Genomic DNA, 26452 nt, shown 5'->3' on the forward strand with positions numbered 1-26452 from the left:
ACGTGCAGGAGGAAAAATATAATAGTGCATAGGTCTGCAAGGTGCTTGTCTTGACTATGTGGTGACTCTTTCATTATCAGGAAATTTTGGATTTTTGAAAATAGACACATTCTCAATATAGCAAGGTAGACCACCAAGTTATCATTAGTTGGGAATGTCAGTGTTTGGAGATTTGTTGATTCATGTAATCAAGCCACCCAGAAAGTATTTTTCTGGCTTAATTTTTTTTTTAAGTTTAGAGAAATCAATGCCTCAATATCACTACCCAGAAAACAATTTATGAGTTTAACAAGCTTTACTAATTCTATCAAATATTTACTTAAACCCAGATAACGAAAGTGTCACAGAAAGATAATTCAAAGTATATCTGAATTATAAATCAAATTTCAATTTTTAAAGAAGAGGAACATTTTCATTTATCCTACATATTTAGAAAAATATATTTATACCCTATCTGATGTAAGAGTGAAGGGACTTGCCAACAGATTTTTTAAAGCAGTGTTTCTAGGTAGATGCAATTTTCATTTTTAATATTGATTATTTGTAAATCTAACAAACTTTGGAGTTTATAGCTTCTGCCACAACTGTTGACTATATTCTGGACATAAAAGTTACCTCTTTTAAAAATTATATGGACTTGTCCTTCTAATAGTACAGGTTCAAATAAATATAAATAAGACTATTCCGTTAGGTCATTCCTACAGAGGACTTTCATTTGTTTGCTTTGGTAATAGCAAGATTCTGCTTCAGAAAGTGGAGAATTAGAATTGCTCCCACTCAGGTTGCAAAGATGCACCAGATATATTGTGTATTCTTTGGCCCAGTGTCTCCTGCATGTGTGGTAAAGGCAGTGTGGGGCTCTGGGAAGGTTCCAGGGGTGAAGCAGGTGTGGAGACTGTTCTCAAAGAGCTTATGAATGAGCAGAGGGGACAAACATGACATGAACCATTTTAATATGTGGTTGGAAATAACTCTCATTGGAGATGTAAGGAGAAGTGCTGTGGCTGTTCAGAAAAATGAATAGGAGTGAGGAGGTGAGAGAGGCTCAATGGAGCAGGGACAGATAGGCTTGGTTTGGAAAACCTGCTGTGGAGATGATGAACTAAAATGTGTAAACTCTGTGCCTTATTATCACTGCCTTTGTTTCAAGGTAGATGTGAACAGCTGGAAGAGTGGCCAAGCCAGCAAATAATGATACACAAAGCCCTCTTTTCAATAACATAATCTGCAGTGATTACACATTACAGTGGGCATTGGCTCTAGCTGGGGCTCTTAGCTGGCACAGCCAGCCAAGCAGCAAACAATCCTACGGGATTGTCAAAAACATCCTTGGAGGAAAAGAAAAGAAAAAAATGACCCCGCAGGACAATCATAGGAGACAGCCAAGACTTTACAAGGGAATGTTACAGCCTAGCCAGAGATCTGGAGTCAGGCAGTCCCTATTTGAGGCCAGCTAGTAGAACACTGCAGTTGGATTTCTTCTTTAAAATCTCTTTCTGAAAAACAATTTTTATTGAGTTTAGTGGGGTTATATTGGTTTATAAAATTACATACATTTCAAGTGTTCAATTCTATAATACATCATCTGTATATTTTATTGCATGTTCATTATCCCAAGGCAAGTCTCTGCCCATCACTATTTATCCCATGTTTACCCTCTTCTACCTCACGCTACCCTCTTCCCCTCTGGTAATCACCAAATGACCATACTGTTGTCCTGTTGTCTGTGTCTATGTGGATTTTTTTGGCTTAATCTCTTTGCTTTTTCACCCAACCCCACAACCTCCTCCCCTTGGAAAGCTGTCAGTCTGCTCCCTGTATCTATATGTATAATTTCCTCTTTGATTTACAGAGGTTCAAGCGCTCTTGTCTGCATGGTAACAACAAAGATGATGGATTCTTGTTGTAGCTCGGCCATCACTAAGCAGTGTGACTGGTCCTACCTATGCCCATGGGCCCTGAGTGAAGAAGGGTAGCAGTACTGACCATTTCTTGAAGTGCCCAGAAATACCCACCAGATGTAGCCAAGATGGTTCTAGAAACTATGACAATAGGGAATATAAGCAAATACACTGTGAAGCCATTCAGCAAGCCACTCCACAGCTGAGAAATATCTGCCTAGAAAATTGGGTCAGACTTGTGGTGACTATAATCAGAAACTTGCAAGAGGAAACACTATAAACATGTTAGCCTGGGAAAAATCGATTGTTTTAAAAATAAAGATGAAACAATGGTTAAAAGAAGCCTTGCTAAATATTCCTACCCCTGATAGAAATGGAATGAGGAATTGGAATTGCAGGTGGGGGAGAAAAGGTTCTATTTTAATCCAGAAAAGAAAAGCCTCATTTTCCCTTCAGTTTCAGGCATGTTTTTTAGTTTCAGGTTTATCTGCACATTATAAGTGAAAGAGAAAGGGTTTCACTCCACCCCCGAAGTCGGGTTAGCCGATGACACTAATTGTCTCAATCAGCCCCCGAAAGCTGAGAAGCATTTTCTTTGCAAACTTAATTGTAGTTTTGTGAAACCATTAAGTCTTGGAGGATGCCAGGTGACACACACTGCTGTAATTAGCCTGAGCTAAGCCTGCAATGGTCAGTTTAGTTGCATAGAAAGTGACACGATACAATCTCATGTGAGGCATTTAGCTTCACAGGGGGAAGAATCTATGTTTCACGAGTGTATTTCATCCCTGGACCACAGACATGCAAGAGTAGTGTTCTGGCATCAATGAAGAGTGGGAGAGAACAGGCTTGAATGGTCCGGGTGACCCATTAGCGTGACAAGGAAAACAGCACAAAGTGTGCACCTGACAACCAGCGAATCTCAAACTCGCATGAAAGTGTCATTGTTTTATGATATGGACAGTGTTTTAGTATTCTATGTAACAATAACTATGCAGATAAGGAAGTTTCCATTGTTCACTATCTGAATGCTTCCTGTATGCTAGGCCTGGTAATAAGCATCTTGTGCATTTTATCTCATTTACTAATATTCATTGCATTCCATGAGGTGGATATTACTGTTTCCATGTTACAGATGAGGAAACCTAGTCTCAAAGATGTCTGGGAACTTGTCTCATATCACACATTTAGGAAATGCCTGTTCCAGGACCTGCTGTTCCTTATTTAGTGGGCATAGCATGAGAAATTGGAAATTGGTTTCCCAAATTTAGAAGTTGTTTTTAAGAAAATCTGTGAATCTAGCCCTGGCTGCTGTAGCTCAGTGGATTGAGCACAGGCCTGCAAACCAGTGGATCGCGGTTCAATTCCCAGTCAGGGCACATGCCTGGGTTGCAGGCCGGTTCCCTGCAGGCCAACTCCCAGCAGGGGAATGCACGAAAGGCAACCATACATTGATGTTTCTCTCCCTCTCTCCTTCCCCTCTAAAGATACATAAATAAATAAAATCTTTTTTAAAAAAAGAAAATCTGTGAATCTGATTTTTTATTGTTACATTTATTGTATTACATTAATTATGCATTTCAATGCCAAAGTACAAATGTACTTGGTAAATGAATAAATTCGCAATTGGATTGCTGCCTCTTCTCAAAACCCAAGGCATTAAACATTTTGTGGATTTTGCCAACCTGAGAAAGAAAGAAGTTAGTTTCATAGAAGACTGAAAGTTAAGATGCTTGGCTTCTAATAGTAACCTTTTCACCATAAGGTAGTAATGATTTTAGACAGTGCTCATCAAAATGTTTCTATGAACTGGGTATTGATTGCCCCAAGGGCTTTGTGTATTGTCTCATTAAATCTACAGAAAACTGAAACATAGGCAGTGGGGGCTTAGAGAGTCTAGGTAGAGTTCAAGGTTACAGAGCTACAAACTAGGGAGTTTGTGGGGGGGACTTTGCGGGCAAAGTCCCCCCATCCACCACAGATGAAAGTGAGACTACCAAGACATGATCTGCTTGGGGAGGAGAGGTGGCCAGTCTCTCAGAGGAGAAAGGCCAAAGGCCCCTTCCTCAATGGCTTTTATTGGGTTGTAATACACAGGAATACAGGTGGCAAGGATCAAACAGTAGATAACATTTCAAAGAAATCTGAGGGCTTAATCTGAGTCAGTGTCTGTCAGGTAAGGGGGTTGCAGAAACTTTGGGAGACATACTCATTTCCTGCTTGGACCCTTATCATATGAATGAAAGCACTCTTAGCAAAGCAGGCTTCACAGGACTTTGGGAACTCTTTCTTATGCCCAATCACCCAGGATCCTGCTCTAGCTGGCAAGGGGCTGCACTGCCTTCCCCATCATGGGTTTTAGGCTTGAGTGGATAAGAGCCAGGAAGTGCTTCTCCCAGACAGAAATGGGTACTCGGGCTATGTCAGAATAGCCGGGGTGGGGGGGGCGGTGAGGGTCTATCACTCCCTCTTTGTTGCAGCCCCCTGAGTCCTTCCTTGATGGCCTCCCAAGTGATTGTGTCTGGCTTAGGTTGCCCCTCCTCTGAGGAGTCGTACCTGTCTAGCCACTCCTAGCTCTCTCTGTCAGTTTATGGGCTTCTACCTTGAGGTCACCTGTAGCAATGAGCTTGGATAGAAAGCTACACCTATACCATCGGAATCTTTACACCCAGGCTGGCCACCAGAGAAGCAGTTGGCTTTACTAACGGGGGCCACTAGTTTTGCGATATCTGTGTCCTTACTACCTGCTACCTGGCCCCTAAGCTACTGACAGGTATTTTTGGTTTAGGTATGGCAAGACTCCATAATAAAGGTAGTAACTCTTTATTAAGATACAGGCTAAGCTGCTATAACCAAGAGACCTGAAAGATAGGTGTTTATTTCTTTTCCATTTAAGGGTCCCAAGGTAGGCAGGTGGTCGAGGATGGGTCAGCACTTCTTCATGGCATCCACTAGAGACCGGCTTCCTTGTTTGTGGCTCTCCCTGGTCTCAGGGCGTTCCCTCAGACACAGCCCCAAGGCCAGCACACACCACTATGTCCACATTCCAGACTGCAGGGCCTGGGAGAAGGGGAGACAAAGTGGGCGGTAAATAATATCCTTATGAAAACATGAACTGGAGGTTATAAGCTTCTTTTCCAAGTTACACCTTGTTGGCCCAGACATTAGTCCTGTAGCCACACCTAGAAGCAAAGGAGGTTGGGGCAGCAAGGAGGGCTGGGTAACAGTCTGTAGTGGGATGGCCACTAACTGTTTTCTTTTTGGATTTTTTAATAAGGATTATACCACCTTGAATACATATATACATGCCACGTATAAAAGAATATATACTTAAAACAATTTAGCTTTGGTGCGCTATGATTGACACATAAAATGGTAAGATATTTAAAGTGTATTTCATGGTGATTCATTTTATATATGTATACATTATGAAAGGAGTCCTCCAATGCAATTAATTATAATTAACACATCCATCACCACACACTCTCTCTCTCCTTTTTTTACTTATTTATTTTCTTGGTGAGGATGTTTAAGTTCTACTCTCTTAGCCAATTTTAATTAAACGATATAGTGCTATCAACTACATAAAATAAAACATATGTTGGTGGCACTGGCCAGAATTAGAGCTCTACTCCTCTATGTGAGGAATTGAGATTACTTTTTTGTTTTAAGCACCTGCCTCCAGGACATGCAAAAATGGGAGTAGAGTTGGAAACCTGGGGCTGAGGGGGATGGGAATGAGATCTCTTAAATAAAATCCAGGGCATTTTACAATTAGAAGGAAGAGGAAAGAGTGCATACTTGGGAGTCTGAGAGTCTTGACCGCAGTCCTGCTAATTACAAAATGAGGTTAAAATGCGACCTGATTTCTGGCACGCTTTTAGAAACTTTCTCCTTCATAAGACAACATCCATCATGGAAAATAATAGGAAAGAAAAATGTCCCCCAAGTCTTGTTGTTCACTCAGCCAGCTCTCTCCCTCTGTTTTTACAGCGTGAATTGAATGTTAAGAAAAAATAACATAGGACACGTGATGGACTGTTTTAAGTTCAAATATCCATCATTTATTGAGTTCCTTTTAGCCATCCACATTGCAGTTCCATTGTGGAAACTTATTCATGTGTCTGGAAATTTTCGATCATGTCTAATTCTAATCAGCATACTTTTGATGATTTTTATCTTTTCTTTTTCTTTTTAAAAAACATTTTATTTATTTATCTTTAGAGGGGAAAGGAAAGAGAGAGGGAGAGAACTGTCAGTGTATGGTTGCCTCTGGTGCGTCGTCCCCTGCTGGAAACTGGCCTGCAACCCAGGCATGTGCCCTGACTGGGAATTGAACCACGATACTCTGGTTCGCAGGCCCGTGCGCAATCCACTGAGCTACACCAGACAGGGTGATTTTTATCTTTTCTTAATGCAGGCATTGTTGCCAGCCTAGGTGGATAATTCCAGCTTTTAGTAGTCATGCATATAAAAACAAACATGCTTATATTCTGTTGTGCGGGGATGTAAAAATAATGAGCTGGGTGGCCAGCTTACCCAGTCCGAATCTCTGTTGCCCCTGAAAACAGCAAACCAACCTGTAGACAAACTGCTTTTGAGTTTACATTGGGGAACAAGGTTTATCTAAAATGCAAGGGAAAGGATAACATAGTCATAGTACTTCGAAAAGTTAGTGGGGTTGCAAAATGTACTTTGAAAGTTACACACGTGTATTGTTTTCTGATATGGTAGATTTATCTGGATACCTGTAAGCAGTTTCTTCTTTGACCCGAATGAACTCTGCTTTCATCCCCAACAGCACAATGTCAAACCATATGAGTCTGTGGGAGTGTGTGGGAGTGTGCTTCAGCTTCCCTGTCCATTTGCTGAGCCAACAGGTAGCTGCAGTTCTGACGCTCTGGCCCTGGTCCCACCCCAGCCCTGAAGTTGTTCTCCTCTCTCCCTTCCTGTTGGCATCTCCTTGGTGCCATAATAAAGTTGATGATAAAGTTGGCTAGTGTTTTGTCCGTTTTAGTTGCTGCTTTTCTACTTGGGTTGGGGATTCCTGGTTCTGGTATGTCTGGGTTTCCCAGACTCCCTTGCACCTCAGCAGGGCTGGGGCTCAGATAAATTGTGAACTTCGCCTTTATGACATGCTTCCTTTTCCCCTTGTTTCTGAATGTTTTCCAGTGAAGCCTTCCCCTTCAGCACAAACTCCTGGGTAGCTTAAAATGGGTAGCTTCTTTGTAATTCCTTTGTATTTTGTTTTAAAAATGAATGTAGGTCCTGCATTTTACAGTGTGATTTATTCACTTGTTTAAATAAACAAGTGATTTAAATTATTATCAGTTAAAACAGTTATCTTCCCCTGTCTCAAATCTTCAAGTAAAACTTAATTTGCAGGAAAATAAGCCATGTTTATCCTGTGGCTTTGCACACTTTTTTGACGGATGGCTCTAAACTTCCATGGAGTGAAAAAGTATTCTAGTTTGAGAAATACATTGTCTTAGTGAAAGAAATAGAGTTTTACTTGTAGGATTTGAGTAAGAGATTTTTGTATTCCTTATTTTATTTTTTGCAGCTTTACTGAGAGATGATTGACAAATTGAAATTGAGTACAAAATTAAAAAATAAGAAGTTTATATACTTAAGGTACACAACTCAATGTGTTTATATACATATAATTATGAAATGATTACCAAGATCAAGCTAATTAACATATTCATCACCTCACATAGTTACCACTTTCTGTCTTCCTTTTTTGTGTGTGTATGACAAGAAATCTTAAGATTTACCCTCAGCAAATGTCAAGCATACAGTATAGTATTATTAACTATAGTCACATAGCTGTTCTTTATTTTTTTAAATTCACCAGTTTTTTTTTAGTTTTTGGTGAAGTGTTTATAGTAGAGTTTGTTTGCTTATTTATTTATCTATTTATTTATTTATTTATCTATTTATCTTTAGAGGTGAAGGGAAGGAGAGTGGGAGAGAAACATCAATGTGTGGCTGCCTCTCATGTGTCCCCTGCTGGGAACTGGCCTGCAACCCAGGCATGTGCCCTAACTGGGAATCGAACTGTGATCCTCTGGTTCGCAGCCAGGGCACATGGCTATTCTTTAAATCTCCAGAACTTATTTGTCTTGCAAAAATGAAACTTTGTACACTAAGAACAGTATCTCCTCCTCTTCCCTTATCCACTGCCCCTGGCAACTACTATTCTATTCTCTGTTTCTATGAGTGTGTTTATTTAGATTCCACATACAAATGAGATCACGCAGTATGTATTTGTCTTTCTGTGACTAGCTTATATCACTTAGCATGAAGTCCTCTATGTCCATTCATGTGGTCTCAAATGGCAGGATTTCCTTCTTTATAGGCTGAATAATATTCCACTGTGTGTCTGTCGTTGTGTATATCTATTCATCCACTGACAAATATTATGTGTTCGTGTATCCTGCCTATTGTGAAGGGCAGGGCTCTCTCAGAAGCATAGGAATCATATCACAGAAAAGATGGCTCATCTGTCCAGTCCAATGAACTGTTCTAGTCTCTTCTCATGTCTTTTTTGATCCCTGGGAGTGTAAGTTGCCTCCTTTCTGACCCTAACTGCAGGCACAGGACCTGAAATTTCTATCCCTGTCCCTCAAGAGTAACCTTATACTGTTTAGCTGTCTGTCGGCTTTAGTATGTCCAGCCATTTGAAGATACATTTTATTTATTTTTACCCCTCATTTTTTTTTGTATTGCTACTCTCTCTGGCCTAGAAATTACTGTGATGTTCATTTTAACTCTGTGGTTTAACCTCCGTGTATACCATTATTAAAATCAATTTCAAAAAGTCGCAAGCGTGCTGTGAAGACCCATCACTAAACATTTTTATGAATGATTGAGAGCAGGGCCAAGTAATTACATTTTGTAGCTGAAAGACTCTCAGTTGATATGTTAGAGGCACTGTCCATTTCTTTGACTTTCCTAAATATGAATTTCCTACAATTGACTTTCCTAGAATTATGAATTTTATATATTTATAATGTTAGAAGAATTTCATGTATTTACTTGTATTTTTTCCATGATCGCTTATTCCCTTTATGCCTCCCCTCCCTGCAGCCACCACACTGTTGTCTATGTCCATGAGTTCTTTCTCCCCTTCTGTTTTTTTAGGATTTTGTTGGCATAGTTGACGACTTGGGGGGATTTTTCTTCCACCCAAGTCTCTCTCAACTTGGCTTCCTGAGTGTTAGGAAAGGACCTGGTTACATTTAAGTGAGACCATCACAAGCAGTTGTCCGGGGCATGCAAAAGGAATAATGTCTTGGCCTTAGCACTTTGAGAACAAGGGGTCAGAATGGATGTGTATTGACAGATATATCAAGGTCTTAATGAGTAACAAAGTATGGGGCGATTATTTATTCATTCACTCTGCATATATTTGTTCACTCTGCATGTATTCGTTCACTCTGCAAATATTCACTGAGCTCCTCCTCTGTTCCACACACTGCTGTGTCCCAGAGCAGTGGTGGTGGGTGAGATAGACAAGGTCCTGCTTTCATGAATCCAGTGACTCCATAATTATTGAAGAGTTATTCTGCCACCTTCACATGTGCTAACTTCTTAATCTTTACAGTAACCGTGATGAGGCATGGAATATATTTATTTACTACTAGTAAGTGTTGGAAACAAAAACTGAACCTTAGCCACTATCTCCTTAACACAGTCTTGGCTTCCATACAGTCCTCTCACATAAACAACCCATATGTGGAGGTTTATCAAACTATAAGCTGTGATAAGTGCTGAGAAGAAAGAGCACAGAATGCTAATTGGTAGTATTAAGAGATGTGGGTTTAGAGAAGAACACCTGAAAAATGGTTAAATGTCTCCAGTTAAGTAAGTGTGAACAGAAGAGAGATTGGGCCACTTAAAAGAACTTGGTGTGTTCAACTATGCTTTTACCTGGCCAGAGTGATTTTCCAGATGACCCGTATCCAGTCATTAATTTCTGTGCTCTTAATTCTTTTCAGGATATATAATATGCATGCATTGCCCTTCATATCTATATAATTGTGAATAACTTACACCCTCTAGTTTCTTTCATTCAAAGACTTTTGAAACTTGCTACTTTCTGATTGTATTTTTTTAGAAGCGGTAGGTAAGTATGTTTTTATTAATTATTCCTGCTGGGGCTAATCCACGTTGCAGCTGTGCTTGGTGAACAGGTGTGATTCTGAAGTCCTCGCCCTGCAACCATAAGAAGACAGGTCTTTGTAAGAGATTGTAAGATAGGGGTGTCACACTCATTTTCACAGGGGGCCACACCAGCCTCGTGGTTACCTTCAAAGGGCCAAATGTAATTTTAGGACTAGGACTGTATAAATGTAACTAATTCTTAATAGTTAAGCAAGAGCTCAGCACTGCTGCTGGGTAAAAGCAAGATGCTGGGCTGGATAAAACAAGGTAGAGGGCTGGATTCAGCCTGCAGGCCTTGTGTTTGCCACTTGTGTTATAAGACATAGTTACTTAGGTAGAGAGTCTTGGGCTTTTTTACAGTCAAAATCACCTTGAATAAAGTTTAAATGCCAAGTCTCTAGGCATTTCTGTGTGCTATTTACATGATATCCTTTGCACTCAATAATACGCTTTCATACACCTGCTTGTTTATGCTCCCTAGTAAGACCATGTAATGATGACAGCTATGCCTTTCCTTTATAATCCTTCCAGGGTCCTGTGTGTTGGCCAACTGCAAATTCTCAAAAAAGAGATTTCCCCAAGTAACAAATACTGTGTTAATTTTTTTATTTACCTGCTCTTGGCTTTTAGCGTACCAACCTCAACTTTAGTTTTGTGCTAAAAATACCACCCCCTCCTTATTTGGTATTAACTAAGGATAAACAATTTGATTATTGATTGGCTTTCTTACTTTCCAATCTGTAGTGTCGACACTGAGGAATATTAGCCTTCACACACTTTGAATTTCCACTGCTCTTAAAACAAAATCCAAATGCCGCAATGAACATGACATATTCTTGAGACCTACAGCAAAGCCAAACCAAACAAAATAGTCAAACCTACCAATGGACAAACATCAGAGATGCTGAGGAAAACAAAGAAATTATTTACACCTATTTGTTGGAGATGCTAGAGAGATTTCTACATCAAGATGGTTGATTCTAGATAACCCTGAAGTTTCCTTCTAAGATGCTATTTTGAAATTTAGAGGAGAAATTAAGTAGAAGGTTCAAAGGAATCGTAGCAAAGTGGTATAAAAATGAGGCCTTTGTATTTTGTTGTGAGAAGGTCAATGGTTATTTTCTGTTGGGTTAGATGCTAAGTGCTGTGCAACACTTTCACAGAAACCATGATAAATTATTAAGTATTTGTAATTTATTACACACGTCAGGGAATAATATATTGCGCTGTGAGCTGATGTCACTGAATAGCTCTGGCTAAAGCATTTGTCTAGGTATTGCACAGGATTGTCTGAAAAGCAACGGACTCATTAGTAACTTAGGTTGTTGCAGGGGACTGTGTTTTTCTTCTCATGAAAGTTTTTCAATTTCAAACTAGATAATGACAAATGGTAGAGATGTATTTACATTATTCAAGTGTCCTGGTGAGACTTATGCCCTCTGAAATTGTTGGAATAATCACCAGTGTTTTTAAGTGTAAAAAAGTGAAGGACAGAACTTGGCTCCTTGTATTTAAAAATGTTTTATGAATTCTTGATAAATATATATATTTGGGCTTTTGACTTTTCAGTTATCTACAGCCGACATGAAGTGCTATTAGTCTGTTGTTTGTTAACCTAGTTGTAAGTTACATTTTCCATTCTGCTCAGTGTACCTTTATAAAGAATAACTTACACTGAGCAATCAAATGCATGCCTCAGGTAAAGATTAATTCATAAAGCCCCTAGAGATGAGTGTTTTTTATAGCAGCTTCGCAACCTGTTTTCTTCCGCTGATTCAAAGCACATCATTGAATTTGTTATTTGGAGAAGGATAAAAAATATTCTTGCCTTTTCCTTCCTAGCAATTATAGGAGCCCTTGTCATATGCTGAGGCTTGTTAGCTCTGTAACACCTTGAAAAATCTTTATTTTATATCACTCCTGAAAGTTTTTTTTACCATTCTCTATATTAGCTAATGCTTTTCTTATTAAGTATTCTAGATTTTATCTTCATTCCAATGTGCACAACATCAGCTTTACTTTATAGACAAATAATTTCACAGCTCTTGAGAGCTTCCCATACAACTTTAAAATCTCTACACCCACATGAAGTAGTGAGCTGACCGGAAAGAGGAGGAAGGAGAGGTGAGGGGTACATGAATGACTGATAAATGGGACTAAGGAAGTTTGTAAACGCAGAGAAAGTTCAGAAGCAGGTCAGGGTATAACCAAGAGCAAGATTATAACTACCAAGTACACCCCAGTTGCAAGTTGAAAAGTAGGGAAACTTCAACAATTCTGGCTATGAATATCATCTGTGATGCTATGTTCACAGGAAAACATTTAATAGGAACCAACAGCTTATAATCTCAGCTTTTGTTGATTAACTCATAGAAGTTGAAAGGAACAGTGATCATGCAAGCAAAACAGAATAACAGTTGGGATGGCAATGTGGAGGAATTGGGTTACCAGGCGGAAGTGAAAACTCGGTTGAAGACTCTGTTATTATTTGTTTAATATTGTCTGGGACCTTGCCTGAGACCACATCTGACATTTATAAGGCAAAGACGTATCACAGAAGGAGAACCAGTGAAAACCAGAGCAGTGAGCCTTTCCGAAAAAGGTTTTTCCGTGCGTGTGAGGGACTGCTGAGCCCTTGGGTAATTGCTAACCCATATTGTACTAGCCACACCAGGCACTGCTCTCAGTGTTTGCATGCGTCAGACTGTTCCAGCCTTATGAGGTGAATACTACTACACTTCCCATTCAGATAAGGAAGAAACTGAGGCACAAAGGAGTTAAGTAATTTGTCTAGGGTCACACAGCCGGTAAATCAGAACTGGGTTTTGAGCTCAGGCAGCCTGGCTCCAGAGCCTGCACTCCCAATCTCTATGGACCCCTGCCCACCAACTCGGCTCAGTGAGGTCTTTGTGCGCAGGAACGGCATTCGGATTAGGTGAGGACACAAGGTCCTCGGATTTTCTTATTGCCTGTGGTGATGCAGATTCTACATTCATCTTTAGCTGCTTCTTCTGTTAAATAAAATACATAAAAGTAGGTTATAAATTGCAGATGCCAATAAAAGTATCATTTCATTATCTCCCCAACAGGTAAACTTGTTGGGGAATTTAAATTTAAGTTTTCTTATTTTTTAAAGCTTGGGGGGAGGGTACAGAATTTTGCTCTGCTCAAAAGGGCACGAACTACATATGGCTATTTAAATTTATATTAAAATCAAATACAATGAAAAGTGCTGTTCTCAGTCATACTAGTATGCAACGTTCTGTGTGCTCAGTAGCCACATGTTGCTAGAGGCTCCTGCATGTACAGTCCAGCAGGAGAACATCCATGACTTCGGGAAGTTCTATTGGGCAGCACTAGGCAGAATGCAAAAGGAAGTATTTCCTTTCAAGTGAGGCTCCGTACTAATTGGTATGAGACCACTTTATTTTAAATCGTTGTCTTCATGCTCATAGGATGAATAGACCGTGGTGTCTCTTCCCCTCACTCCTCGTTTACTTCCTTTACTTTAAACAAATGCACTTGGCCATTTTCCTTTCTTTTTCTGACTTTCTTTTGCTTCAGTTCATTCTTCCATACTGAATATGTGTGAGCCAAGCTGCTCTTGCAGCTGCAAGAGCCCATTAAATGCATCCGTCAACACCTTTCCCTCAGGCAGCTGCCTTCCACACTGCTCCCTTCAGAAGGCCTTTCCTGACCTGCAGAAGGACCCTCGGAGACAATCAGATTGGACCTGAGGCTCCAGTCATCCTCAATTTCAATTTGTCCCTGAATGCATTCACACTTTATTGTGTGTGTGTGTGTGTGTGTGTGTGTGTGTGTTTTATTATGGATTTGACTTTTACTAGTGTAGACCTCACTTTTAATATACATGTCAGAGATAGTATTCAGTATTCTATTCAGTAAATCATTCAAGATGATCAATTTCATGTATTTTCCAGGCCAACAAATACTTTAACACTGGCTTGAACATTTCAACAGAATATTTACCCAGTCATATGTAACAGAAATGCGATAGTAGCTCCCCAGTTTTAAAGGTCACAACCAACAGGGTGGACTATCACGGTAGGGTCCTATCACTGAAAGTCACTGAGCAGAGACTGGACCATTCATTCATTTATTGATGCTCCAGCAGACATGGATACACTACCACTGATAGCTCATACTTTGCAGGGCACCAAGGATTCAGAGTTAAAGGCAAACCTTTAACCTTAGGAAGCTAGTAGGCTAGTTGTGAAGATGGACAGCTAAACGGACAACCACAGTACAGTGGAATAAATGCTCTGATTAGAGGTTTTTAATCTCATTTAGTGGAATCGTGAGTGAGCAACTGACACCAGAGGGTGTGGAATTAGGAGAGTCTCCTGGAGGAGTGGAGCCCTGAGATGAGTCTCACAGAACAATAGTGATCTAGGTAAAGGCTTGTACAAGCATGACCTTTGTGGGTGTTGAGTGGGTGTGGGGTCAATGGTGAGGAGTGAAACTGAAGACTCAGTTAGATTATGAAGAGCCTTGCATGCCATGCCCTGAAGTTCAGATTTTGTCCTGAAAATGGAAGCTGTATTGAAATATTTAAATAGAGGAGTAATAATCACCATCAGATTAATATTTTAGAACGTACATGCTGCCAATCATTGAACTGAAGGCAGAAATGCTACAGAGGAGGTTATTGTAATCCAGGTAAGGGCAAAGGAGGGCTTGAACTAAGGTCATGCAGAGGAGACAGAGAGGAGTGGGCAGATTTAAGAGGGATTTTGAGTTTGCAACAATAGGATTTAGTAATACGTTGAATGAGGGCAATAAAGCACAGTGAGAAGTCTAGGATAATTGCCAGTTTTTCATCAAAGTAGTGCTTCAAAAATTTTTCCCCGGGTGAAAGACTAGGTTAAATAATATCCGTAGTCCTTTACAGAACTATGAGTCATAATATAAAATTTTATTAACTCTCAGGACTCCTAATAGCTTCCAGTAATTATCACAAAATATAATAAAACCAACACCAAACATTTATATAGTATAGTGGAATATCCCTTTTGAAACATTACATTAGCAAAACATTAAACATATGATATTAAGTACTGGCAAGGCTGCTGCACAATCATATATTGCTGGTAACAGTATAACTTGGTATAAATCTGTTGGCAAACAATTTGGTGGTAGGTACCAAAGGGTATGAAACATATATGAATATGCTCACCTTTCCATGAGGTTATATCAAGTATATTCTCTAAAGAAGAAAAGAGCTGTATTGTCCTGGCTAGGTGGCTCAGTTGGTTGGAGCAATGTCCCATATACCAAGAGATTGTGAGTTCGATCCCCGGTTGGGGAGCGTACTGGAGGCAGCCACTGGATGTTTCATACTCTTCCTTTCTCTCCCCTTGTCCCACTTTCTCTCCTCTAAAATCAATAAAAATATCATCAGGTGAAATAGAGACAACTGTACCTGAACAACAATGGAAAAGATGCAAAAAACAAAAACAAAACCAAGCAAAGTGTAGCAACAATAACAACCAAAAGAGCTGTATCAAGGAAATGTGGATTATAGTGGGTTTTAGAACTGCAAGAAAAAATTGGTTGTATCAATTATATGAAGAAATTGGGTAGCTAAGAACATGATAAGTAATAGAACTATAATAGGAAATAAATTGTGCTAAGACTTACCATACCTTCTTATTCAACACCCTGTGCTCTTTCTGCTCTTCTCGTGAAATCACGTGGAATAACACTAAATGATAAAAAGTATCTGCCCATTAATAATAACTGGTAATTATGGTAACAATAACTGGTAAATATGGATAAAGACTGAAAATCATAAAACTTTTGAATGCTAGGATGGCAAAATTATGGCAATATTCTTTTCCATCTTCTTCTTCAGATGTTGTTTTTCTGTTTTTGTTAGGATGCCACAGTGATATTTTATAAAAGTAAAAAATAACAAAACAGCCTTATTTTGGTTTCAGAATTGTATTGTTTAGGTTTTCAGCTTTTCCACAAGATTGCTTGTTATTATCTTCCTAATTTAGAAGTTAGATATTTAATAATAGGACACACATGCAGCGATCCTAGCACTGCATTCTGCTTTCTAAATTTTATTCAGCACAAATTTCACAGAAGCCCACCTACACTTTTTGAGCTATTTAATTTTTCAGTTTTATGCCCATGTCGTGCTCCATGCAAAAACTAATTTGAATGCTAATTATTCTGCAGAAAAATGGAAGAAATGTAAGCCATGAGGTCTAAATATGACAGACCAAGTATTATTATTTTGAATGTTTTCCATGGTTAATAATAAATGGGAATCAGGAAGAAAAAGTTCCTGTGTTTAAGATCTTGCTGCTATCTTATATTGTGTACACTTGAAGTTATTAAGAAATAGCTCCTTTTCATCCAATGCTACAGCTTTCCCTTTCCTTTTATCTCCCTCCTCTTGCCCACTTTTCTCCTTTCACAAAATTATGATCTTGCCTACCTGAGTCCCACAGGCATTTACTGGAGACTTATATTCCTGGAGTACCAGGAGGTGGCATTTTTTTTGCTATAGATTTGGTCCTTATAAAAAGCATTGACCTCTTTCTCCCTCTTTTTCCTAATTAAACTTCTCACATAAATTGGAAGCTCTGAGAGGCTCCCATGTTCATAAATTTCCTTTGTACAAAGCTATGTCTAATTAGAACCTGATAAGAATCTTGTTCTTATTGACACCATTGAAGTCTAAGGGGATTAGTGAAAATTTTTTCTAAAGAAAGAAAAAAATACTAAATCTCACAGGTGCCATTTTACAGGAAAAAAGAAATGAAAGATAGGCAGTATCACCCTTGTGAGAATTGTAGATATGAGTTGGTGGAGGGTGAGGAAACCTATTACTAGAAAAGAGTATAAAAACATGCTTTCACATAAATCACTATATCCAGGATACCCATGAGAGGGATTACACTGTACAATCCCTGCTTTACGGTCACATACTGCAGGGAACGAACTCTTTTTGAGTTACATTTTTGAGTTACATGGCAGCTCCCAATTTTATGCCCAAGCTGTGGTGTTACAAAATCAGTGAGATTTAAATGACTATTTATTATTTGGTATTAAAAAATAATGGAATGACTTATGAATCCAATAAGTGAAAGACTTACGAATCATTTTATTTCTTTCACTACTTGAATGCCAATTTCTTTGAAAATTGGGGTCTGGTCTCTCACCCCTCATGCCTGGTGCAGTGTGTGGCATAAGACTGTTCTCCCCACTACTGAAGTTTGATTCACCTTTCTCCTGCGTGAGTGCTAAGTGCAAAGGACCGCTTCATTCACCACGTATTCCAAAGGTAGGCACCCATTTGTAGCTGGAAAAGAAATCACTGCTTTTGTGGAGAACTGTGAGGTGCAGATTCATCTCCTGTGTTTTAGTGTACAGCATATATTTAGATGTTCATGTGGATGTATTTGAGTCACAGATTATTGAAATTTGTGATGTATTTCCCAAATGGGATTCATCAAGTTTCAATTCTGGACGTATTAGCTGAAATATTGCCAAGAAGCCCCTTTGTGAAACCTTCTCGTATCCTGCTAAAAGCACCGTTGCCAGGGCTTCAAACCCTATCTGGAGGGATTTGGATGATACCACGTGTCTCTCCTACTCCCGCCCTTTTCTCTGCTGACATGCTGTTGAAGACCTACCAAAGTTACTGTCAGTTCCTGGAGCTGATGGCTACAACAGCAGAGTAATCTGCAGCAGTGCATGCAGCTGCAAATACTACTTCTGGGTCCTGTGTTCTCTTCTACCCACAGAGCTTCACTGTTTGTGGTCTTGAAATGTTTGAATAAGATTACCTGGGTGCTAATTATGCCCTTATTCACATAAGAACTCATTTTTTAAAATCTGACAACAAACATTGTGTTAAATTACAGATAGTATCCAGATAAAGTATCAGTTGTGGTTTTGTTCAAATGATGGGTCATTTCAACTTGCTGATGGTTCTTTAGCATTGCAGAAACTTTTAGTCTGATATAGTCCCATTTGTTTATCTTTTCCTTTGTTTCACTTGCCCTAGGAGATATATTGGTAAAAATATTGCTATATGAGATATCTGAGATTTTACTGCCAATGTTTTCCTTTAGGATTTTTATGGTTTTGTGACTTACATTTAAGTCTTTTTCTGTTTTGAGTTTATTCTTTGTATGATGTAAGCTAATGGTCTAGTTTCATTTTTTGCACATACTAATCCAATTTTCCCAATATCATTTATTGAAGAGTCTGCCTTTGCTCCATTGTATGTTCTTACCTGTTGTCAAATATCAATTGACCATAAAGGCGTGGGTTTATTTCTGGCCTCTCTGTTCTGTTCCATTGATCTACCTGCCTGTTCTTATGCCAGCACCAGGCTGTTTGGATTATAATAGTTTTATAGTATAGTTTGATATTGGGTTTTGTGATACCTCCAACTTTGTCCTTCTTTCTCAGTATTGCTGAGGCTATTCAGGGTCTTTTTTTGTGTCCATATAATTTTTTGAAATATCTGTTACAGATCTGTGAAATATGCCATTGGTATTTGAATAGGAATTGCATCAATATTATGCTAAGTAAAATAAGCTAGTCAGTGAAAGACGAATACCACATGATCTTACTTCTAAGTAGAATCTAACGAACACAATAAACTAAGGAACAAAGTAGAAATGGAAGTACAGATACATGGAACAGACTGAGAGCTGTCATTGGTGCAGGTAGGGGACTAGATGAAAGAAGGTGAAGGGATTAGCCAAAGAACATATATGCATGACCCACGGACACAGACCGTGATATGAGATTGCCTGAGGTGGGGGGGCTGGGTGGAGGTGGGCAAAGGGAGAAAAAGTGGTGACAACTACAGTAGCATAAACAATAAAATACAGTAAAAATTAAAAGAATAAATGATAGGTCTTTTATATAATGAAAACCAATTACCGATATATCTGAGAAGACTCTTTGGACATTGAAAATGAAACTGAGATGAAAGCGGATGCTTTAAATCGCGGTAACACAGATCCTCATGCTGTTCTTATTAATTATTCCTTTGGTTAAGATACATTATTGTCTGGGTCTGGTTCTAGACAGACTAAATACGCATCTCTGATTCCAGTTAAAAACAAATAAAAGGGACCATCAAAATGCCCAGTTATGTAAGTTAATACAGGCACAGGTGTAAAGATGCAGAAAAGTTTTTAAGAGAAACCCAGTTACAGAGATTCTTCCCTTAGCAGAGAGCACTAAAATCATCTTGCCATCTTTAAACTTTCTTTTTCTTCTTACTATGACTTTAAAAAGCAGGGACCAAAGCATAGCTTTTATCTAAAGTGATACAGCATGTAGTGCAACTAAGTTTAACAAAAAACAGAAGTCACCCACCCTATTCCTCCCCAACATTTGAATCTTGATCCCTTAGAATATTTGTTTTAAACTCCATTAGTTGTTCCACTTGTTCTGCTCTTAGCCTAAATTTTTAGCTTTCATGCTCTTATGAAAGGTGATGACTTCAGTCCCACCACATACAAATTGCATGTGCATGTACACAGGGACACACATACACTTCTCTAATCCCAGTAGGATCAGATCACAGTTTGGGTTCCATTAATGTTTAATTTTCATATTATCATGACTGTGTGCATGGTGTCTCTTCTTATACAACATATGGCTGTGCCTGGATTTACTAATTCCTTGTTTTATGCTTGGTTTTTCTATATATCAATTATGAGTTTATCCTCAAACTCTGGCAGAACAGTACATATTCTTTCGGTACATTCAAACACATCAAATAGTCTATCAGTTCTCTTTCTTTTTTTCTTGGAGATACTTCTGGGGTTTCCTCTCTTTCTGCTCTAGTCTGGACTGGAGGATCTATAGAACAGGTACGCAGCTGTTAACTCTGACTTCCCTTCATCACCACTTTGAGAAGCCCCTTGAACTTTTTCCTCTGTTGGATTATCTGTTACCTGGATTTGGAGTCTTCTTTCTTGTTACCTTTCTTGTTTGGATGGTGTACATCCTTTAGAAGCTTTCTAAAAAGGCTGTCTAGGGGGTAAATATGTTTTTAGATTTCTGAACATCCAAAATACTCTTTATTTTACCCACACACTAGTTTATAGTTTTGCTGGTTATATATATTTTTTAGAATAAAACTCATCTTTGCTCATCATTTTTAAGGCGTTGCTGTATTTTCTCCTGACCAGTACTATACCACTGAGAATTGTGAAGCTGCTCTAAATCCTTATCTTTTTTCTGTAATCTGCTTCTCCTTACAAGTGATTTAAAATTTTGTGCTGATGTTCCTTCGTGTGGGTCTTTCCCTTCCTCTTCCTTCTCTTTTCTTTTTGCTAGGAATTTGATAGATATTTTCAATTAAAAACTTGTGTTCTTCAGTTCTTGGAAATATTCATTCTTTCTTTTGTAATGGTCTTGCTTTATTTTCTTTTTGAGGCTTCAATATTTGAATGTTATACCTCCTGAATGAATCCTCTGTTTTCATGATGATTTTTAAAATTTGTTTTATTATCTGAAGTATTTCTCATATATCTTGTCTTTGAGATATTTCTATCTTCTTTTCCTTTTCAACTTCCAGTAGCTCTTTCTTGTTCTTGGAAAGTTTGTGTTTCTATTGCCTCCTATTCTTGTTGCACAGACCTAGTATCTTCTCTCTGAGGATGTTAATATTTTAGAAATCATCTCCTACTTATGTCTTATTCCTCTGTCTTCTGAGTCCATCTCTTCTGTTTGGAGCGACAATTAGGAATGTGGTACTGACAAACGGTTTGGAAGCTTGGAAAGCGTGGCACTGACTGGAGGCTTCACCTTAAAGTGAGCAGGTAGAGATGCCATTTAGTTGGGAGACGTGTGTATGTGAGTGTCAGCATGTTATTACCCTTTGGCCAGTTTCTCCAGAGAAGACTCTTTCAAGTGCCTGCCTAGGAGATGAAAGTTATGCCGCTGGATAATAAGCAGCAAAGGGAGACCAGGGGCTCCCTGTTCTGCATGAAGGCTTTCACTTTATAGGAATTTAGTCCTCTTGAATTCATCCTACAGAAAGGGATCTTCTGATCTATGCAGAGGGACTGCAGTTGGAGGAATGGAACTGCAAAGATTTCACCCACTTCTGTTTTCAACCCCACTTTCTGGAGTCTCTGGAGCCTCCATTTCCAGGTCCTTTCTGCTGTTAGGTGGAGTAACTGCTTTTTGTGTGTGTGACATCAGCCTAGCCCCATGCTTCGTACACTTTAGTTTCAGTTTTTTTCAAATCTGGTAAGTCAGCTATGACTTAGTCATCATCTGCTTTTCAGCTTTCAAAACACTGATGACGTTTGTTGTTTGTTTGCCCCATTTTTATACCAAACAACTTAGTTGGATATTTGGAAGAAGTAGAGATAATGTAATATATATTTTAAAAATAATCCTTATAAGAAACACTTTTTTCATTGCTTTCAGAGAGAAAGGAAGGGAGACCGAGAAACACAGATGTGAGAGAGAAGCGTAGACTGGTTGCCTCCCGTTGGGATGGGGGATCTAACCCTCAAACCTAGGTATGGGCCTGACTGGCCCACAAACTTGGTTACAGGGTGAAGCTCCAACCAACTGAGCCACAGAGGCTAGGGCATGAACTCAGTTGTATTTTCCATGCCTAGCCAGACTCCAGTCCACACAACAGTGCTTTTTTGCTTCTGCTGTTCTGTTACCAAGTCTCGGAAACAAGATAGGAGTAATTGGAAGGGTGCTGTATCAGGTGACCTATCACTATTCTTTGGCCTTTGAAAGGGAGAAAGGGTACAGTAAGGTAAGACAGGAGAAAAGGAGAGCAGCATAAAGAAATCTGAGATAGAAATTAAAGGATGAGAGGAGAAGGGAGACTGTTATTGAATAGTGTAATAAAAGGTATAAGTGGACAAATGAGCCTAGAGATGGGTCCATCTTCTTCATGACTATGCCTGACCCGCCCATTTTATTTTTATTGAACTGACAAGCAATTTTAGTGCTTCAGTGAACTGCTGTCCATATCCTAGGTATCTGACTGAGGCTTTAATACTTTCATAAAAATTAGTTTTTAAATTTCTCAGTTACGCTCTGACTCATGAAGCCAGGTTTCATAATTTTGAATTGAACAAGTTTTCTTGTGTATCTTCTAGGCTTTTAAAAATGATTTATTATATTTTACATGATGTTCTATTCCCATATTAGAACTTACATAATTCACAGCATTCACGGGAGGCAGTATATGTGGTATATACATAGAAACACAAAATGTTGAAATTCAAAAGAATCTGGAGATCATGCTGCCAAGCACCCTTCTTTTTACAAATAAGGAAACTGAAAGCCAGAGAGGCTGTGTCCGCCCTGGGTCATACAGAGGAAATGTGGGCATGGTCCAGTGGTAGGGATGAGAAAATCACATCGCATCACGAGCAAACTTGTTGTTATAAGGATAGAAGCAGTGATTTTTGGCATACTATTTATATTTCAGAATTTTTTCATAAGCCAAATTGCTATTGATTTTAAAGCTATTCATGTGCTATATATGGTTAAGACAATACATTTGTAAAGAGGATGAGTTTTTATCTAGCAGTCACTGCATGAACATAAATTTTAGAAATTATATCACTGAAATTTGTGAGGTAACAAATAGTTATCTTTTTGTCATTTGTGGTTCTGATCAGTTTTCATTTTTGTGCTTGGATGATGTTAGGATTATTGAAAGTTTAATGTTCTTTCAAGAACCCCTTTAGATAAATAACATAAGGTAGTGCAAAATGTAATAACACACCTGCCAAATTTCCTATAACACCGAAGATGTAGAAATTTCTTGGTTTCAGTGAAAATGCATTTGATAGTGAATACCGAAATGATGTGATTTTACCCTGGCTTAAACATTTTCAGAGTTCTCAGTAATAGGAATAAGATTAAAAAAATATCTTCTTACAAGTTTTGACATATTTTAACATTGAAATAAAAATGCTATGTATATAGCTGTTTGATTAGTTGTGATTAAAATTTATTGAACCCAACCGAAATCCTGGGTTTTGCCATTTCTCCTTCAAGTGGCCATTTTATTGGTTATTTAATTTTTTTCCTCTGGGTTCCTTCTATCCCAAAGTGAGTTGTTTATTCTTATTGTGGAAAAGTGAAATTAAATCCCCTTTAGTACATAAATACAGCATGTTTGGTGCATCGTATTTTAATTGTTAATGCCACTTTCATTTTCATGGGAAATTCGGAACATGCCTGCTGACTGGCAGCCTCAATCAGAAATAGCTGCTGCTGGTTTCTGGCTGGCTAAAGCAACCACAGCTCACTTCTGAAATGTTTTCTGACTTGCTGATTCTGGTGTGTATCAAAGTGCCATACACACACTTTTCACACTTCTCTGACTGTGCAGCCCACGGTGACTGGCCTGGGCCGGTGAATCTAATTACTTCACTCCATTCTCCTACGTCCTTGTTCCTAGGCTTTCCTGTATTGCAGCATTTCTCACATCAAATTATAATATTTTTTTTTACAGATTGTGTTACTTACCTTGAGTGCCTCAAGAGCAGGGACCATGTCTTCTTATTCATCTTGCAGCTCCTCATTCCTACAGAGCATTCTTCATGTGATAAGAGTAAATGCTCTCAGTTAATGCTCCTTGAGAAAAGGCCGGGGTGCCTTTGTTTATGGGAAATAGGAACCTGCAGGACACTCTTTTGAGAGGATGTTAATTAAATTTTTGCCCAACCTGAACCATAACAAAAATATTTTCTAAATTATTTCTGATGGTAGAAAACATTTTGATTATACTATCTTACTTTTTAAATTTAATTTTATTTTAATTGTTGTTCAAGTACAGTTTTCTGCCTCCCCCCCCCATCCTATACTATTTTACTTGTTGATGCTGTGTTGAATTATGTATGTTGAGAAGATCAATGACCAAAGAGATGTTTGCTGAGAAACAATAGCAAAGTACAATGAGTACACTTGACCATTAGGGTTAGACTCAGGCGGTCTGTACTTTGGGGTTCAAGATCACTAATCATCAGGGAAATGCAAATTAAAACTGCAATGAACTATCATTTCACACTTGTAAAGATGGCAATTATCAAAACCAAACAACAACCCCCCCTAAAAACCTCAAAAAGAACAACAAAATATAACAAGTGTTGGCAAGGATGTGAAGATGGATCTTAAAGAGATGTCTGTATTCTCATGTTCATTGCAGCATTATTCACAAAATCCAAAATATATAAGCAACCCAAGCACCCCCTGACAAATGAGTGGATTAAAAATGTGAAATATACATACAATAGAATAGTATTCAGCCTGAAAAAGAATAAAATTGCACTATTGTGACAACATGGACTAACCTGGAGGACATCATGCTAACTGAAATGAGCCACTCTCCCAACAAATATTGTCTGATTCTACTTATATGAGGTAACTAAAATAGTCAAACTAATAGAAACAGGGTAGAATTGTGGTTGCTAGGGGCTGGGAGGAGTGGAAAAGAGGGACTTGTTGTTTAGTGGGTATGATGTTTCAGTTTTGCAAGATGAAGAAGTTCTAGACATCTGCTGTACAACATAGTGCCTATAGTTAACAGCACTGTTCTATGCACTTAAAAATGTGTAAAAGGGGTAAATCTCATGTTAAGTGTTCACACACACACACACACACACACACATAGGACACAAGGAAACTTGTTGAAATAATGGATGCATTTGTTACCTTGAGTATCATAGATGTATGCATATGTCCAGGCTCACCATCAAATTGTGTACATTAAATATGTACAGCTCTTTTATGTATCAATTATAATTTAATAAAGCTGTTAAGTTTTTTAAAAAGAGTCTTTTAAATAATTAAAATTTAAGATGGCTTGCTATCAAAAACTCTCTTCTCTTTTTAGTTTTATTTGTACCCAAGGTGTTAAATGTATAACTATATTTTTAACCTTTTTATATCTCACTCACATAGATCAAATCCTGATGTAAAAAATGATGTTGCATTACACAGAAAAACACCACAAGTACTTGCATCTGTGTAAAGCTGAGTTTTCATATGCTTTTGGTACTTATTTTTCTATAAAGTCTATTTCTTAGTTTAGTCACTTCTGTACATTGGTGGTGATGCAATTCTTGTTTTAAAGAGTTAGTTAGCTAAAATAATAATAATCTTTTAGCTATTAGTTCCTTCTTTCTTAAATCGAGAAAGTCAGCCCACTTTGAGTATCTGTTGAAAATGGTATTCTGAGTAAGAACCACTGATTGAAAGCCAACATATGGCAGAATTTAGGTAATGCTGATAAGTAGAATAAGGTATTATTTGCATGCTGGGTAGAATGCTCACGGTTTGCAAGCTGGGTTAGCTGCTCTTGAGATGCTGTGGAGAGTATCCTATTTGTAGATGTTGGAAGTGCCTTTGTTATGTACAGATATAATATAGATACAGAGATACTTTGCCTGTTTCTCAATGATGGTATTTTTAATACATGGATATGCTTATTGCCTCTTTATTAGATCAAGTCACTATATCATGAAGTACGAGCTTCTTATTCACTTGTTTATATTCTGCTTAGTGAATGCCCACAGGTATCAGGCTTCACTAGACCCTCTAAGTAGACATGAGCTCTATGAAGTCAGAGGTCCCTCTGTATCAGTCACTGTCGTATGCACTGTGTCTAAAGCATCTGACATTTTATAAGAGATCAGTAAATATTTATGAATGAAGAAGGGTAGATGCCACTGATGTCTGCCCTAGCTCTCACTAATTTAAATGGTATAATTCTGTAATGAAGTCCTAATCTATAACTGAATTACTAATTTCTAAATTAATTATAATGAGCTTAATTCAAAGTCCAATGCCATTTTTAACTATAATAAACTTAATTCAAAGTCTAATACTAATTTTTTTTCTAGTCCAGAATGAGTAAGAAATTTAAACAGTGCTCACTTTGATTGTAATAGTTCTGGGCACAATAGTTTTTCCAGGCAATGGACTGGAAAATATGAAACTTCTCTTAAAGAGTCTGTTCATATTAGGCATTTGAGCATTTACAAGGAATTAGTTTTATCTTTTGAAACCTTCCTGTCATATTGTTGGCCCCAGTACCTGGAAATCCACTTTGAAATGGCAAAAACAAACACAGGATAATTAAAGTCCCCAAATACTCCAAATATAATACTAAAAAACTAATCCAAATAAATTCAAATGCAAATAACACATTAGTAAAATGTACTTAAAACTAATTTAGAGTTCCTTTTCCAGCTGTTTCTAGCCCACATTTGCTGTTTTGACTCCATAGGGAATTCATATTTTGTGTACCTCGAAAGCTACTTCTCGTCGGGATGGTCTGCTTTCTAGTCTCTCTTCTCTTCTTTTTTCTTTTCTTCCTTCCCCCA

General features: G+C 38.3%; 1 protein-coding gene across 1 annotated transcript in view; it reads left to right on the forward strand.

The window, feature by feature from the left end:
• The window catches only part of GRM8 (glutamate metabotropic receptor 8), an 830046-nt gene that overhangs the window by 331910 nt on the left and 471684 nt on the right, over positions 1-26452 (forward strand). The gene's annotated exons all lie outside the window — the stretch shown is intronic.

Source organism: Sturnira hondurensis, unplaced genomic scaffold (genome assembly GCF_014824575.4).
Source record: "Sturnira hondurensis isolate 20B ecotype Veracruz unplaced genomic scaffold, ASM1482457v3 Scaffold0006437, whole genome shotgun sequence".
Lineage (NCBI taxonomy): Eukaryota > Metazoa > Chordata > Mammalia > Chiroptera > Phyllostomidae > Sturnira > Sturnira hondurensis.